The following is a 19,047-nucleotide window of genomic DNA, read 5'->3' on the forward strand; positions in this document are numbered from 1 at the left end:
AAAGTGGGTTAAATTCATAATTTACAGTGGCTAATCATTGGAAAAAAAATTGTTTCATATACTTGTAAGTTTCATGATCTAAAGAGTGATTTCTTACCACTTGTTGACCACTACTGGTCAACTACCCATGCAGTACTCCTCCTTTCTGTTGGCAGAGAAGGGTAGCTCCTGAGCGACATGTCCGTGCCAGCCTACAATCATCGACAGCCTGATCTTTCCTGTTGTAAACCCAGTCTGCATGTTTGAAATGTAAATAATCTAAGCAGATCAGAGTCATGTATGTAAAGTTGCCTAGGTGGACCTAACTTTCTAATGACGATCTGCGTCCCGGGAGGTTTTAGTCTCACCGATCCATGGATGGATCAGAGTTTTCCTTCAAACCCGACCCCAAAGCCGGGATGCATTTCGTTATTAGGACTTTAGGAGAATCCTAGCGTGTTAATCTGCTAGATTATAGTTGTGTCGCAGATCTGGGTGGTCTATGAGGGTCTATGTTAAAGTGGGTTCGTCCCCTTAAGATGTAAATTGTAAAAGTCATGATGTAATGTGTCTTGAGGGTGAGAAATGTTTAAATCCCCTCATGAGTCCTAGGTCCTAGGTCCTAGGGGATGTTTCCAACGGTTTGGTTCAAATGATCCATTTAGAAAATAAATAAAATATTAAAATTAAATTAAAAAATAAAAATAATAAATAAAAAATAATAAATAATAAAAAATTCATAAAACAAAGCAAAAACCCTAAATAATAAAATAATAATATTTTTGTGAACACATGCAAAATATCTTTTTTAAATAAAATCGACGGATGAGATCAAGAGATGTCTTGATCCTCATCAGCGGTCGAGATCAGTTCTACATGGATCACCCAAAACTAGCCGTTGGGATCATTTCCTTCTTATAGGGTCTTAGGGGGTCATTTTAGAGGTTTATCTGATCTGTGAGTCTGTACTGAAAGCTCTCTTGTAAACTGATTTCTGATTAATAAAAAGACTTTGGGGTTCAAACTGGCTGGTGTTACTCTCTGGAATTGCTGTGAGGTGTTTGCTTTCCTGCATATTTCAATTTTCAACAGTTAAAATAGCTGATTTTTTTTAAGAGCATTGTGAGTACAGGTATCTTGCTCACGTGCTAGGGTTTGAATGTTGTAGGGTTTCTGAAAATGGCAGGTATCTCCATTTTCTCTTGAAATCTAGCAGCATTTCTTGCCCCTTTGCTGATGCTTGCTTGAGGTGTGCAGGAATCTTTTAGGTGAAGGTTATTTGTGGGCGTTTGGGGAAGTTCTGGGCTGAACCAGCCGACTCCCACAAGCTGTTCTGTGCAGAGCCCAGCTGTTTGTGCCCCGGGTTAATCTGTTAAAGTTTATTGCATGTTTTACATTGAGAAAATCTCTTTCTGCTCACAGTAAAATTCAGATTTTCTGATATTTCAAAAGTATTACTGCAAATATGGCTAAATCTGGCTGTTCTAGAGCTGTAAAATTTTGATTTTAGGCAATTTTGAAGGTTTTACTCCAAAATTTTGTATATCTGCCAAATGTCCTTTTTCTGCAGGATATCTGTCATCAGGGTTACGGACTTTTCCTGATTTTGGCATGCTACAAATTATAAATCTGTGAACTGGCTTACGTTTTCATCCACCGCTGCCGTCTTTCACTGTGCCTGCGTTACTAGTCATCAAGGTGATTTCAAGCTGCAACGAGAGCACATTCTGAATCGACGCATGGTAAGTCGGAATTCTGAAGCAACGCTCAGGTAATTTCCAGAACAAATTCGCATTTTCAGCTAACCATTGATAAGGTACTGTTTCAGATTTGCAAATTTTTTTTTTTTTTTTTTTTTTTATTTGCATACACAGCCCCATCTCACGCTGTAGAATTAGGGTGCTTATAAGATCGATTTACCATTATCGTGTATGCACTCATGAAACCATTGGTAAGGAAAATCTGTGTGAAACTGCGTTGAACCGATTTATTGTTGCCGCCATTAAATTTGATTGTTATGCAAGCCATTGTCTCCAGGTAACCGTGTAATCGATCTCGAATTTTTCAAAGCTGTCCAGGTAAAATCGTTTGCATTTTTATACAGGCAGAGCATAAAAATCGATTTTCGTTTGGGCATATTCGTCGGGTCTTCTTGACTGGCGTGGGCATAGTTCTCTTTCTTTGCCATTTGCGTCTACAGCAAGGCTCTTTCACGCCGGCAGCAGGATTCAGCATCGAACCCGGGTCACCTCTTTTCTCCTGCGGCTCAGACATTGCCAGTGACGCCCCACAAAACCTGCTGGATCGATCATTTCATTGGCCACTAACGGGTTCTCTGCATAATCGAAGGCAAAAGATGATATCCTGAGGTCGGAAAGCCGATTCTTCTAAAGCTCGCGTGGGCGTCAAAGCATCCGATCAGCTCTGCGATTTGCGGCTCAAGGTTTCTGTTTCTCTCCGGCCCAGGTATTCCCCTACGTATCGTTTCCTCCAGCACGAGCATGATGCATCCCGCAATTTTCCTTTGCTAAAATTTTGTCCCTGCGTTCGATTTCATTTTACGTGTTTCATAGTTTTGTTTTTTGTCCCTTTAAAAAATCATATGAAAAATAAAAAATACGATTTGTTGTTGTTAGCATAGGTTAGCATAAATTTTAATTTGATTTTAATTTATTTTTACTTAGATTTTATAAAAAAAAAAAAATATATATATATATATATATATATAAAAAAAATAAAAAAAAATAAAAAAAATTAAAAAAAAAAAAAGGCATAAAAATTTCTTTCTTGTGTGTGGAGAATTACTTTTATCGCATTCAGTCGTTTATCATTGCATATCTTTCACGCTGAGATCTGAATCCAAATTAGATATCTGGTTTCACTGTTATTTGAAGCGAAATTATTTCTCTTAGTTTTGCTGGATATCGTCATTCAAAGAGCTTTGTGGTTTTTTGCTGGATATTTAAAGCTTTGTTCCGATCATTTGATGAATGGTGATTGTTGTTTATGATTTATGCTCTTATATCACCTAGAAAGTACTCATTTAGGCACTGGTCTATCAAATCAATAAAACCATTTTAGTGCATCTCGTCTCCCGGCCCAACTGTTTGGCAGTTGGCCTTCATCTTTCCTCAGGGTCTACCCCCCTTAGCCGTGGGAGATAGGCTTAAACGGAGAGACCGGGGATCAGAGTGACAGCCCCCGGTCTGAGCGTTGTCGTGTCAGTTTGCGCGACTACATTTTTTGGCGTCGTTGCCGGGGATAGAGTTTTTCTGTCCTTGGTCCTTGTTTTTCAAGCTTTTCCGTGCTTAGCTTCTTGTTCAAGTGGCGACTCCACTTCCTATATTATCTACAAGAGTGTACACTAGAAGACATCCGAACAGTCTGTGCAATCCTACTCCTGATCCTGAAAAGGTTTATAGGGTGCGATCACACAAACTCGCTTCTCGTACACTTCTTGGAAATCTTGGACAAGAAGCCCTCTCCGATATTCATTTGCTCTTTAAAGGTCAAGTTAAGCGCAGCACCATGAGTCTGTTTGCCCCTTGTGACTTTTCTAACATTCCTGGAGCCCCCAATGATATTCCATCTGTTGGGATAGACAAATTGCCTAGCTTTCATGGAGATAATGCCATTACTGTTAATTCCCATCTGCGAGATTTCAACATATGGATGGCTAAGTATGCTAGATCTCCTGATTTTGATCATGAAGATGTCAGGATGACCCTTTTTGTCTTGACTTTAGGAGGTGATGCTCATGACTGGTATACAGAAAAACCTCCTAATACTTTTGACTCTCTACAATCACTCATTAATGCATTTAGAGAAAAATTTGGAGATAAGAGAGAGGGAAGACATCTTGTAAGAGCTCTTACTCTGATGAAAAAGAGAGAAGACGAAACTGTTGAAGAATTTAATAGAAGGTTTAATGGTATTATTAGAGAATTGCCTCAAGACTATAAACCTTCAGATAAAACTCTCCAAGATTTTTATATTGACGCCTTTGGTCCTGAGCCATCTTACGAGTTAAGGCGTGCTAAACTTACTGATTATCGAGATTGCCAAGCCTTAGCTGTAGAACTTGAAAAGGACAAGGCAGCTTCTGGGAAGTCTGAAATCCCAGGTTTTGATAGGGCTGCTACAAAACTAAAGGAACCTAAGGGTAAAGCAGTCCAAGAGCCTGAAAATGAACTTGTTCTCAAATTGCTTCAGAAAATTGAAACCATGGAAATCAATCATAATAAGGAGATAAACACTTTGCAGAATAGGTTAATTCAAATGGAAAGAGCGCAACCGCAAAATTTTCAGCCTCGAAATAATAATAACAGAAATAGTAACTGGCAAAGAAAGGGTCAAACTAGTGAGCAGAGGCCCCCTAATCCGCTTACCAATCTGGTGGATGATGCTCCTCCCTACTGTCGTGCTTGTGCTGATTTTCACGAAGAGTCCTCTTGTCCCATTATCAGAAGACTTCTCGATAATGGAATGCTTGGGACAGGTGAGCAAATAAAAGTAGTAGGGAGCAAGTTCCCTTTGCCCATGAATGATTGGATAGAGGTTAAGGAAAGGAGCTATGATGTTGTGAATCCTCAATCTGCTTTTGGTATAAATAACCTTGAAAACGAAGATGACATTTTGGCCAGGTTATATGGTGAGAAACCCTCTCCTGAGAAAATTCTGGAAATTGCTAGAGATAAGGGTTTAACATACCAGAGAAGGGATAAAGATCAGAGCGGAAATCAAATTCCTCCTCGAACTCTAAGCCCTGGTATGAACTCTGGAATAGATGTCGATTTGGGGAAGTGTTTAATAATGCTAAAATCTGGGTTCCCGTGTCTGAGATCGCTAAGATCCCTTCCCAAAGGGACAAGTTACTAAAAGCAATTCAGGGTCCTCAAGTCAACGCTTCTCAGCAGAAGATTCGTGAGGTTGACTATCATGATGCTCCTATTTATCTGCAAAGCGTAGATGCTGATAACAAGGATCATCAACCCTTCTTTATCACCTTATTAGTCAATGGGTATAAATTGAATAACTGCATGTTGGATTCAGGCGCATCTGCTTGTGTTATGACTAAAAGGGTTATGGAACAACTTAACTTAAGAGTTTCCAGACCCTACTATAATATATGCGCCATGGATTCTAAGAAGATCGAGGTACATGGTTTAATTAAGGATTTGCAAGTTCATCTTTCGGTCTACCCAGACATCATGGTGGTTATGGATATTGTTGTCGTTGATGTACCTGATGCTTGGGGTATGCTGTTATCTAGGAAGTGGGCTTCTGATCTAGGAGGGAGCATTCAGATGAATTGGTCATATGCTATGATTCCTTCTCCTAGCGGTGACGGTTTCGTTAGACTAAATAGAGAGCCTGAGAGGAAATTTCATGTTGAAGATCCTAAGAAGCCTCGTAATGAAATAATTAGAGAACAATCTGACATCGGGAACTATGCTATCATGTCCAATTTCATAATTCCTCCCGATGATGAGATTAAAGATCTTAGGGATGAAGTCTGGTATATGTATTTTGATGGTGCGTCCTCTAGTCATGGTAAAGGTGCGGGAGTTGTGCTTAAATCTCCCCTTGGCCACGTATTCAAGTTTGCCTATCGTTTAGAATTTGAAGCAACCAACAATGTTGCTGAGTACGAAGCTATATTGTTGGGTCTTGAATTGGCCAAGGCTTTAAGGGTTAAATTGCTTAGCATCAAGGGGGATTCCGATCTGGTTATCATGCAGCTTAAGAACAAATTCACATGTAGAAATCAGAGATTAAGAAACTATCGAAATGCTGTGTGGGATACTATGGAGCACTTCGATGCCCTTAACCTTGAAGCAATTCCTAGAGGTCTAAATAGTTTGGCAGATGAGCTTGCCGTAGCTGCTACCACTTTCCAGTTGTCTGACGAGTTAATTAACGATAAAATTAAAATGGAAGTAATATTCAGACCATCTGTTCCAGACAACTCAGAGCATTGGCAAGTTTTTAATGATGAAAAACAAGTTGTTCGTTTTCTCAATCGTTTGGATGAGTTTGAGGATTTCCGGATAGTTTCTGGCGAGGATGGTTCTTTAGATCATGGACATATCATAAACCCTACTCCCAGAAATGTAGTTGCCTTAGAGCAACATTTTGATCGGCATGATGCCACGAAGCTGAGAGAAGAAGACAGGTTGGGCCCAGGCGAGTACCTTGAAGTTAACATTGGTACTTTTGAAAATCCGAAAATGGTTAAAATCGGTAAAGGTACTAGTCTGGAGGAAAGGAAAAAGTTAATTGATTTACTTCGTGAATATCGAGATGTTTTGGCTTTTTCCTATGATGAGTTGAAAGGCTATAGGGAAGATATTATGGAGCATACTATTCCCTTAAAAGACGAAAATGCTAAACCTTTTCGGCAGAAACTTAGGCAGATTAATCCTAAGTTAGCCCCCTTGGTCCAAAAAGAGCTTGCGAAGATGCTTGCAGCAGGAATCATCGCTCAAACTAGGCATTCGACATGGTGTTCGAATTTGGTGATTGTCAGGAAGAAGAATGGTACAATAAGACTTTGTGTCGATTTTAGAAACCTTAATCTAGCATGCAAAAAGGATAATTACCCTTTGCCAAAAATGGAAACTTTGTTGCAAAGAGTAACTGGGTCTGGGATGATGTCATTGCTAGACGGTTTTTCGGGGTATAATCAAGTTTGGGTTAAAAAGGAAGACCGACACAAGACCACATTCACAACACCATGGGGCACTTTTGAATACATCAGAATGCCATTTGGGTTAACAAATGCTGGGGCTACTTTCCAGAGGGCCATGGATTATGCCTTCAAGGGATTAATCGGGAAAATTATCGAAATTTACCAAGACGATCTTACTGTTTTCTCTAAAGATGGTATCAGCCATACAGATCATCTTAGGAAAGTTTTCGATAGATGCAGAGAATATGGAATCTCTTTGAATCCGGCTAAATCTGTCTTTGGGGTAACTGAAGGGAAACTTCTGGGTCATATCATTTCTAAGGAAGGAGTCAAGGTCGATCCTGAACGTGTTGAAGCAATTCAAAAGATTCCTCTCCCGCATAGCCTCAAGTCCCTTCAGTCTTTCCTTGGAAAGATAAATTTTATTAGAAGATTTATCCCGAATTATGCGGAAATAGCTAAGCCCATTCAAAGTCTTCTGAAGAAAGGTGTGAAGTTTGTCTGGCAAGAAGAGGGCAAAAGGGCTTTCCAAGAAATCAAGTCTGCTATCGCGAAAGCTCCTGTCCTTGTTAGTCCTGATTACTCCAAAGATTTCATGATTTTTTCTTTCGCTTCTGAGGATACCATTGCCGGTGTCTTACTTCAAAAGAATAAAGATGGTCATGAGCAGCCTATCGCTTTCATGAGTAGAGCACTTCAAAACTCCGAATTGAAGTACAATACCATGGAAAAGCAGGCTTATGCCCTGGTCAAGTCTCTTAAGCATTTTAAAACTTATGTGGGTTATTCTAAGATCATCGCTTTCGTCCCACATTCTGCTGTTAAAGACATATTAACTCAAACTGATTGCTTAGGGACTCGTGCTAGGTGGGTTACTAAGATACAGGAGTATGATTTAGAGATTAGACCCACTAAGCTGATCAAAGGCCAAGGTTTAGCTCAAATGTTGGCTGAAAGTAATGAAAAGACTCTTGGTTTGTTCTGCCTTGACGATCTATCTTCACCAGAATTAAGAAGGTTAGCTGAGCATGAATGGTATAAGGACATAGTTTACTACTTAACAAATCTTGCATGTCCTAACCACTTAGTCACTCATAGAAGAAGGGCTCTTAGACTAAAAGCCACTAAGTACTGCCTTATGAAGGATGGCCTTGGATGGAGAAATCCAGAGGGCATAGTGCTTAGGTGTGTTGACGATGTTGAGTCCAAAAGATTAATTTCCGAATTTCATTCAGGATTTTGTGGTGGTCATTATGCCGCTAGAACTACTGCCCACAAAATCCTGAGAGCTGGCTATTATTGGCCTTCGATTTTTTCTGATGTGCACAAGTTTGTTAGAACGTGTCAAGCCTGTCAACTGTTCACTGGGAAACAGAAACTTGCTGCCCTTCCTCTACAACCTGTTATTGTAGAGGCACCTTTTCAGCATTGGGGTCTGGACTTCATAGGGAAGTTCCATGAAAATTCTAGCAATGGCTACTCTTGGATTTTGACTGCTACTGACTACTTCACTAAATGGGTAGAAGCCATTCCTGCTAAGAATGCCACTGAAAAGGTGATTATGGATTTCATTGAGAATAACATCATTACTAGATTTGGTGTCCCCGCTAAAATCACTACGGACAATGCCAAGGCTTTTAGTTCTTCAGAGTTTACATCTTTCTGTTTCAAATATGGCATTGTCTTATCTCATTCGTCGAATTACTATCCTCAGGGTAATGGTTTGGCGGAATCAAGTAATAAAAACCTCATAACTATTATCAAGAAAATAGTAGGAGATAACAAGAAGTCTTGGGACAGCAAAATCAAGTATGCTTTGTGGGCAGACAGAATTACTAAGAAGAAATCTACTGGTAAATCTCCCTTTGAATTGGTTTATGGCTTGGATGTTACCTTACCTGTGCACCTAAAATTGCCAGCCTATCAGCTTCTCCAAAATTTTTCCACTGATAAAGATGTTGTTCAGAATAGGATAGATCAGATTGTGGAATTAGATGAGACTCGTCGGACAGCTTTTGAAACTATATGCAAAAATCAATCTAATATTAAGAAAAGCTTTGATAAATGCTCTAGATCTAGATCTTTGCAGGTTGGAGATATGGTTTTACTTTGGGATCGCAAAAATGAAAAACCAGGAAAGCATAAAAAGTTTGACAGCTTGTGGTTGGGACCGTACATCATTAGAGACAAAGCTGGACCAAACTCATTCCACTTGAGCAGATTGGATGGTGAGCCACTTCATCTACCAGCGAACGGCCAAATGCTCAAGCTGTTCTTCAGAGATGATATCTGATGCCATGGGGCATCTTTTGTATTGTATTTCTATCCCTACTCCTTGTCTTTTCAGCATTTCATTTCTGTTTTTAAGATTAGATTTACTTTTCATGTTATTAGTTAGTCAATAAATGGAGAGCTTTTATCTTTCCTGTACTTAATGCATATGATGATTTGGGAATGGACGCTACTTATTTTTATTTGTGTGTTGTATGGATGCAGATTCTGGATTCTCACATTCCTACCAGTGCAGCAACGTGTCCCCAAGTAGAGCCAGATGTTGACCACTACTGGTCAACTACCCATGCAGTACTCCTCCTTTCTGTTGGCAGAGAAGGGTAGCTCCTGAGCGACATGTCCGTGCCAGCCTACAATCATCGACAGCTTGATCTTTCCTGTTGTAAACCCAGTCTGCATGTTTGAAATGTAAATAATCTAAGCAGATCAGAGTCATGTATGTAAAGTTGCCTAGGTGGACCTAACTTTCTAATGACGATCTGCGTCCCGGGAGGTTTTTAGTCTCACCGATCCATGGATCGGCAGAGTTTTCCTTCAAACCCGACCCCAAAGCCGGGATGCATTTCGTTATTAGGACTTTAGGAGAATCCTAGCGTGTTAATCTGCTAGATTATAGTTGTGTCGCAGATCTGGGTGGTCTATGAGGGTCTATGTTAAAGTGGGTTCGTCCCCTTAAGATGTAAATTGTAAAAGTCATGATGTAATGTGTCTTGAGGGTTGAGAAATGTTTAAATCCCCTCATGAGTCCTAGGTCCTAGGTCCTAGGGGATGTTTCCAACGGTTTGGTTCAAATGATCCATTTAGAAAATAAATAAAATATTAAAATAAAATTAAAAATAATAAATAATAAAAAATTCATAAAACAAAGCAAAAACCCTAAATAATAAAATAATAATATTTTTGTGAACACATGCAAAATATCTTTTTTAAATAAAATCGACGGATGAGATCAAGAGATGTCTTGATCCTCATCAACGGTCGAGATCAGTTCTACATGGATCACCCAAAACTAGCCGTTGGGATCATTTCCTTCTTATAGGGTCTTAGGGGGTCATTTTAGAGGTTTATCTGATCTGTGAGTCTGTACTGAAAGCTCTCTTGTAAACTGATTTCTGATTAATAAAAAGACTTTGGGGTTCAAACTGGCTGGTGTTACTCTCTGGAATTGCTGTGAGGTGTTTGCTTTCCTGCATATTTCAGTTTTCAACAGTTAAAATAGCTGATTTTTTTTAAGAGCATTGTGAGTACAGGTATCTTGCTCACGTGCTAGGGTTTGAATGTTGTAGGGTTTCTGGAAAATGGCAGGTATCTCCATTTTCTCTTGAAATCTAGCAGCATTTCTTGCCCCTTTTGCTGATGCTTGCTTGAGGTGTGCAGGAATCTTTTAGGTGAAGGTTATTTGTGGGCGTTTGGGGAAGTTCTGGGCTGAACCAGCCGACTCCCACAAGCTGTTCTGTGCAGAGCCCAGCTGTTTGTGCCCCGGGTTAATCTGTTAAAGTTTATTGCATGTTTTACATTGAGAAAATCTCTTTCTGCTCACAGTAAAATTCAGATTTTCTGATATTTCAAAAGTATTACTGCAAATATGGCTAAATCTGGCTGTTCTAGAGCTGTAAAATTTTGATTTTAGGCAATTTTGAAGGGTTTTACTCCAAAATTTTGTATATCTGCCAAATGTCCTTTTTCTGCAGGATATCTGTCATCAGGGTTACGGACTTTTCCTGATTTTGGCATGCTACAAATTATAAATCTGTGAACTGGGTTATGTTTTCATCCACCGCTGCCGTCTTTCACTGTGCCTGCGCTACTAGTCATCAAGGTAATTTCAAGCTGCAACGAGAGCACATTCTGAATCGACGCATGGTAAGTCGAAATTTTGAAGCAACGCTCAGGTAATTGCCAGAACAAATTCGCATTTTCAGCTAACCATTGATAAGGTGCTGTTTCAGATTTGCAAATTTTTTTATTTTATTTTTTTTTTTATTTGCATACACAGCCCCATCTCACGCTGTAGAATTAGGGTGCTTATAAGATCGATTTACCATCATCGTGTATGCACTCATGAAACCATTGGTAAGGAAAATATGTGTGAAACTGCGTTGAACCGATTTATTGCTGCCGCCATTAAATTTGATTGTTATGCAAGCCATTGTCTCCAGGTAACCGTGTAATCGATCTCGAATTTTTCAAAGCTGTCCAGGTAAAATCGTTTGCATTTTTATACAGGCAGAGCATAAAAATCGATTTTCGTTTGGGCATATTCGTCGGGTCTTCTTGACTGGCGTGGGCATAGTTCCCTTTCTTTGCCATTTGCGTCTACAGCAAGGCTCTTTCACGCCGGCAGCAGGATTCAGCATCGAACCCGGGTCACCCTCTTTTCTCCTGCGGCTCAGACATTGCCAGTGACGCCCCACAAAACCTGCTGGATCGATCATTTCATTGGCCACTAACGGGTTCTCTGCATAATCGAAGGCAAAAGATGATATCCTGAGGTCGGAAAGCCGATTCTTCTAAAGCTCGCGTGGGCGTCAAAGCATCCGATCAGCTCTGCGATTTGCGGCTCAAGGTTTCTGTTTCTCTTCCGGCCCAGGTATTCCCTTACGTATCGTTTCCTCCAGCAAGAGCATGATGCATCCCGCAATTTTCCTTTGCTAAAATTTTGTCCCGACAGTTCTGTGCGTTCGATTTCATTTTACGTGTTTCATAGTTTTGTTTTTGTCCCTTTAAAATCATATGAAAAATAAAAAATACGATTTGTTGTTGTTAGCATAGGTTAGCATAAATTTTAATTTGATTTTAATTTATTTTTACTTAGATTTTATAAAAATATATATATATATATATATATATATATATATAAAAAAAAAAATTAAAAAAAAAAAAAAAGGCATAAAAATTTCTTTCTTGTGTGTGGAGAATTACTTTTATCGCATTCAGTCGTTTATCATTGCATATCTTTCACGCTGAGATCTGAATCCAAATTAGATATCTGGTTTCACTGTTATTTGAAGCGAATTTATTTCTCTTAGTTTTGCTGGATATCGTCATTCGAAGAGCTTTGTGGTTTTTTGCTGGATATTTAAAGCTTTGTTCCGATCATTTGATGAATGGTGATTGCTGTTTATGATTTATGCTCTTATATCACCTAGAAAGTACTCATTTAGGCACTGGTCTATCAAATCAATAAAACCATTTTAGTGCATCTCGTCTCCCGGCCCAACTGTTTGGCAGTTGGCCTTCATCTTTCCTCAGGGTCTACCCCCCTTAGCCGTGGGAGACAGGCTTAAACGGAGAGACCGGGGATCAGAGTGACAGCCCCCGGTCTGAGCGTTGTCGTGTCAGTTTGCGCGACAACACCACTGTCACAAGACTAATAAGTGCTGAATTTTCTGAAGTGTTACTGTTGATTTGGGATATTTGAGATCTAACATTCGCTTGTCTTGTTTTAAGTTACAAGAATTTCTAAATTTTACACTTAAAGCACTCGTACACTTAGGCTCTAAATTGTTGATCTTGTCGATGGTATAAACTACTTTGAGATTTGAAATCTAATTGGTATTGGCATAAGAACATATTGAATAATTGATATTGGCATATTGTGGATAGGTACTCTAAGTTCTTTTACTTATATCGTTGGTTGAAGTAATCTTGTGGATTCATTTCTTATTAGCACTTATATTGTTTCAAGATTGTCTTCTAATTGTTATTAAGTACCGTTGTCATAAAGAGTAATCACAATTCAAGTACTTAAACACTTAAACAATCTTAACTCAAGTGACTTCACTCATAATCATTGCATAAGCATTCTAGTCTTAGTTTTGCACTTAATAACTTACCTCCAAGCATAACCTTGGTTGATAGACTCCTAGGACAACCCTCTCTCATCTAGCTTGAGGGATTCAATTTTTCTTAGTGGTTAACACAGTGACCTTACAGTCGTCAGAGCCATAATCTCCACAGTGCCAGAGGCACTGGATGGTTGGAACACAGGGGGAGATATCGTTAATCAGGGAACTGCCTGCTTCCCGTTGGCTTCCATCTCACAAACTACTCTAAAGAGTGTTTCTCAAAATACTTAAGGGAATGGTTCAACTTAGATTAGGCATTTAATCTAAAATTAACCAAGATCCTTGCATCACACCTAATTTTTAGGAGTTGCATCTTCATATAGGTTAGTTCATCATATAAGCAACAGTTCTCCATCCAGTTACTTGGCTATAATTTCTAATAAGCAAGAAGTTTTGACTCCATCAGGCACTGGTCTCAATATTAAATCTAATCAAATCCTTAATCTTGCTAAATTCTACCAAGTATCTAGCCCACTCAACTGTGTCTCCCGAACAAGTTGGTTCCCAACTTGTTTTCCATCACCTCATTTCCATAGGGATTAACCCCCATAGTCTGTTGTTGGGAAACAGCTAGAACGGAGTGGGCGGGGATCAGAGTGACAGCCCCCGCCTGAGCAGTTGTCACGGTGCCCGTTCAATCCGAATGACAACACAGAGCATTCTTGATACTGGGGTTTTTAGGGCATAAATCATGTGGCTCATTTTCGGCAGAACATTTGTGTTCCTAGTGGTCTATCAAATTTTGGAAGTTGGTCTATGATATGATTTGTTGAAGCTTACTCGTGGCTCCTTTATGACCCTACGTGTCTGGGAAGTCTTTTATTGGGCAAATTCAGAGGACTATTTGGTAGGTGTTTTGTGCCCTATATTCTGAGATTCTTCAAGCAAAATATCAGCCCCTTCCATGCTTAGATCATAGCACCTGTGGAACAAAGTTTTGGCTTGCCTTGTTGTGGCACTAGATTCTCGGCTTTTGTTCAAACTTCCTAAATTCCATACAGTCTGAATTGAAGAAATATTTTTGTGGTTGAAACCTGTGACCTATCACTGTGAACCATTAAAAATGTTGTCTCTATCCGAAGTATGATCTATCACCAGGTCATTAAGGAAGTTCTTCGGATTATTTGCTAACTTGGAATAACACTCAACTAGTGTGGACTGTGTGAAACATCTTCAGAACCTCTTTGTATCTAGTACATGGTTTGACTGACCCGAAACTGATCTTGCCAATGGTTATTTTACAGAGGGTTATCTGAGTTTTAGCATTACATTTCTTGGGTATGTTAGAAGTTATGTGGCCATCTCCTGCAAAGGCCAGTATGTGGAGTTATGTTTATTTTATGCTCTTAAAGATCTTATATTGATAATTGGTATTTGCTAGTATGGCTACACCAGGAGTTTAAAGCTACTGTTGGGGTTATTATTATGTACCAAACATTGCTCACATTGCTACAGTCCTTAAGTGCACGATAGTGTTGTACTTTTATTGGAGCATTTGGATCTTGTGAATCATAATTTGTTGCTTGGATACTAAAACGAGTCATTGAAGCTTTCAACACTAATGTACTAGGCAAAGCCTTAACTGTTGTAGGAGCATGTAAGACAGTTTGCTAATGTATGCATGTTGCTAGGGAAGAGCTAAGGATTCATATTGCAGGTATGCTAGAATCAGAGGTTGTACATTAAAGAGCGCATATAAATGCATAATGTTGTTTGATCAAAGGACATGGTATTGAGTACTTGAGGTTTGGGAGATTGACAATACTGATAAGGTTTTTGGTACCTTCACAATATACCTATTGAACAAAGTCATTGATTCAAGTGTTGGGCCGCTACCAAAGGAAGTAGTATTGCAACAGCAATTGCGCACATCCTTGATATACATAATTCTAGTGTTTGACTTGAAACTAGTACAAAGGATGCAGAGAAAAGCCTATGTTGACAGAATATAAATTAGTAAAATTATGATGTTGTTGTTTTAGAGAATTTGATGTTGCCATTGCTAGTGCTTGAATAATGTGTTTAGCAAATTTGTACTATGACCAGAATCTGTTGTTGATAGATTATAGCCAATAAGAGGATATGTATTATGAGCAGGGAAACAAAGTAGATCCAGCGTTTGACAGTATTGGTTGATCAGATACTACTAATATGCAGGGACTTGACAGAGCAACATGTATCTTGAGCAGAAATAGAGTTTGTTGTTGATCTTTATATTGAGTAGACGCAGATTTGATTATGACAGTGTACTTGGCAAAGTTGTTTGTCCAACTAGAGTTTGGTGCAGAAGGAAATTTCACTGATGATAGTGTTTGATGTACAAGCAAATTTGTCTGACCAGAGATTGTATTGTAGGGTGTTTTGTATCAAATTTGTCTGACCAGAGATTGTATTGATGATAGTGTATCTTTTACTTTTTCTTGATAATGCTTTGAATTACGGTGCATAGCTCAAGGGTTAGAGCTTGCTCTTTACGATGTAGCATTTATATTACCCCTTAAGATGAGATAGTTCATTGCTCATCGGGGTTGGGACATGCAAGGGTTCCTTTTGATGTGAAGGAACACCATGTGCTCAGGAACCCGGTGATGACTAATGAGGGGGGTAGAGCTCATGCTTGGATTTTGCCCACGTGCTAACTTATGTGTGAAAATTTGGAAGTCCCAAATTTCTACTGCAGCAATTGATTACGTTTCTTCTATTTATTAATTACTGAACAAAATTATTTATTGTTTCCTATAGTAAACACTGAAACTAATACACTGCAGCCTTCACCATTTAAATAAAATGCAGAAACAAGAAACTGAACAAGAAGGAAATACACAACGCATTTACACAGTGATTTTTGGACAAATGTCCTCGAAAAAACCCAATGCGGGAAAACCGATGCAGCAGTTGAGGGTTTTATTATTATGCAGTAGTAATATCTAAATACAATCTCTGGATGCCCTCCTGGCTATCCAATACAAAGAATATAACTGACAGAGAGATAAGTGAGATTACCTCACACTATCACAGGAGACCCTGGCTGATCCAGCCACTGAATGACTAGCCCCTGGTTGCCTCTGCGATGTCTCTGCACAGTCACTGCATCAGCACAACGTCACATTGTCTAGGGTCTACGTCACTCCTCCCGGTTGATTGATTTGCCTCTGAGATTCTGACTTTTGCTCTCTCGATCTCACACCCCGGCTTCGAGCTACATAAATCGATCCCTCTAGCAAATTTCGGATTTCCTCAAGGCTCTGCGTCTACCTACGTTGCCTCTACATGGCCCTGCGTCAGCCTCTTCTGGCTCTGCGCTGCCTCTCCCAAATCTCTCTCCAGAACTATCCCTGCCCCTCACTGCAAAAGCTCACTTTAAATTTCTCACTGGCCGCTGCTCTGATTCATAAATTCGATCTTCTGAACTCTACTCGATGTATTCTCCAAGTGCCCATCGATGTCCTTATAATCCTCCAGTTGAGAACCAACGGCCCAGATTAGGTCCTAATCAATGGCTCAGATTATTTGGACTCGATCTACGTCTTCTTCTAGAAGTTTCACCCATAGTTTAGATTAATACCCTTTAATTATTTTAATTCCCTAAGTTTAGACTCAGGCCTCCATTAAAAATAATTAATTATTTTAATAAAACTGTTTCCGGGTGGAATTTCCCAAAATGATTTTCGGGTATTGGAGAATGCATGTGTCTAAGCCTCCCTACAAGTTTTGAGACTTAGAGCACATCCGATGCTACCAGAAATCAACATTATGTATTGGTTATCTTTTGCATTTTGATTTTCTTCTTTTTCTTTTGTTGTGGACATGATACGCTTTTCCATTCTTGTAGTTGCATCAACCTCCAAGGCAATTGTTTTCCGACCCTACTTGAGGAGTGTGGACATGTGGGTGCCAAATCCCAATGAACCAATGACAAGTTATACCTAAAGAATGGATGTGGTATATGGGGCTTGTAATGTGTGATGAAAAGTGTCAAGTATGATGTAGGGGATAATGAACATGCTATCTCAATTTGGGTTTTCCAAGTAGCACCCTTCCTATAACCCTAAGGCCTCAAGGGAGGTCCCACTGGACTAGGGCCAAAGATTAACCCCTCGATAAGGTGAGAGAAAAGATTTATAATCAAGGTCAGCTTCCAAATCACCCCTTAATACATAGTAAATGCCCAAAAATAACAAGTATAAGCACCCGATTGCACAATGATCAAAGTAGCTTTTGTATAGCAGCCCATCTTCATCCAATTGGTAGTGTCGAATGAAGAGAGGTATGTGATTGGTGCAAATGGCGGAGGCACATGGCATATCATCATCGAATGGTGAATGTCAAGGGTTGCTGCCTAGCTGGCTGACCGGTTGGCTGTCAAATTTAGGAGAAAAGTTTTGTCCTATGGGGGCGTGTCCATTTTGTTGAGTAACATGCCCATAACATTGAATGAAATCACATGATTTCAAAAATGGTTAAAGTACCTGTTAATAGATGACCCACCTTCCTTCAAGAAGAAATGTCAAACGGGAGAGAGATCTAACCAGAGCAATAGGTGGAGAAACCTGGCATAATGTTTTGTGCTAATCATCATAGGGCTGGTGTTGTCCAAAGACTAGAATAATTTTCTCCTAGGTGTTACCAACTTTTTGGTGGGTAACAGTGACCACAAACTGTCAATGTTAAATTAAGGACAAATAACAATTCCATACAATAATGTATCCACAAACTATCAACCTCTAGATCACGAAGATGAATCTTGAAGAATAACATTATGAGTGAGAACAGATGGCATAAAGTTATTTACCAAAATGGAAAATTTACAATCCGTCTTATGTCTAGAGTCAAATCTAAAATCATATGATGATATTGTTAGGTTTTGTAGCATCGGATGTGTTCTAGCCACGAAATTTGGTGGACAGACTAGAATACATGAGATCTCCAAACCCCAGAAATTGTTTCTAGAAACTCCACCTAGAGATGGCTTAATTAGATTATTAACGAGTTTTTAACTATTTCCTAAGTCTAAACTTAGGGAATATGGTTAATTAATCATAATTAATTAAGTCAAGGTGCGAATCATCTAGAAACTCACACAGATCGACTCCAAGATGATCCTAGCCATTGATTAAGTTTTAATCTTGGTCGTTGGTGCTCCAACAGTGGATTATAAGAGGAAGTCGATGAGCACTTGGAGAACGTACCAGCACAAACACTCAGTGATCTAGACAAATCAATTTTCCAGTAGCAAAGTAATTCTACAGGAAAGTTTGAGCCAGAGATGAGTAGCAAGTGGCAAAGCAGTAAAGCAGTATTTTGGTGGAGGTTCTCAGTGACGGAAGAGTCAGATTGCGGAAGTGTGAGTTTTCCCAGAGGTCTTGCGCAGGCAGCAGCAGTAGAACAGTTCGATCTAGCTGGAGGAGCAGTCGATTCAGTAGCTGGTGGTCGAGATTTTGATCAAGAGGACTAGTGAATCAGTTCCAGAGCCAGAGAGAAGCAGAGTTGTAGATTTCAGAGGTTTCCAGAGGCAGTAATAGCAAGGCCTGCGCAAGCACTGCGCAGAGGTTGACACAGAAGGCAGCAAGAACTGTTGAGGGGTCAGTCTCGAGAGTTGAAATCAGCTGTGGGGTGAGGGAAAATCCTCAGAATAATTTTGCCAGTGATTCTCTTAGATTGGATTGCCAATTTGGAATCCAAATTATTGTACTCAAATTTGCTACTGAAGAATAATAATAAAACCCTCATCTATTGCACTGGTTTTCCCAAGTTGGGTTTTTCCAGGGACAATTGTCCAAAAATAACAATGTCAAAATTCTTGTGCGCTAGAATTTCTCAGTTTCCAGTATTTTGTTTTCCGCCATATTTTTATGGTGAAAGTTGCAATTGTGACTAACATTGCACGAAGCGGGGACAAAGCACGAACGTTTTTTGGAAGCGGGGACACAGAAGCGTCATTTCCCAAAAATCTAGGAAGCGAAGCGTCTCAGAAGTGTCTACTCTATATATATATATGATTATCATTATTATTATTTTGCATTTATATTTAAAGAAACATCCAAAATGCCAAATTAGTTGTAGAAGACAAGAAAACATGCATATTTTAACATAAATCAAGATAGATATGGCATCCATTATACATCAATGATTAATTATTCCAGCATCAACCATCTAGAATCTAGATTCCTCTTCTCTTGTCTAGCCTTTGCCTCTACTTCGACTCTCTAGGGATATTAGTCAACATTGCCCAATTTT

At 39.4% G+C, this 19,047-nt stretch overlaps 1 protein-coding gene across 1 annotated transcript in view; it reads right to left on the reverse strand.

Moving 5' to 3' along the window:
• The window catches only part of LOC149263339 (S-adenosyl-L-methionine-dependent methyltransferases superfamily protein), a 252,836-nt gene that overhangs the window by 127,009 nt on the left and 106,780 nt on the right, over nucleotides 1-19,047 (reverse strand). The gene's annotated exons all lie outside the window — the stretch shown is intronic.

The sequence above is a fragment of the Pinus tabuliformis genome, chromosome 6, assembly GCF_031772625.1.
Source record: "Pinus tabuliformis cultivar Carrire ecotype Pingquan chromosome 6, CPIR1, whole genome shotgun sequence".
NCBI lineage: Eukaryota > Viridiplantae > Streptophyta > Pinopsida > Pinales > Pinaceae > Pinus > Pinus tabuliformis.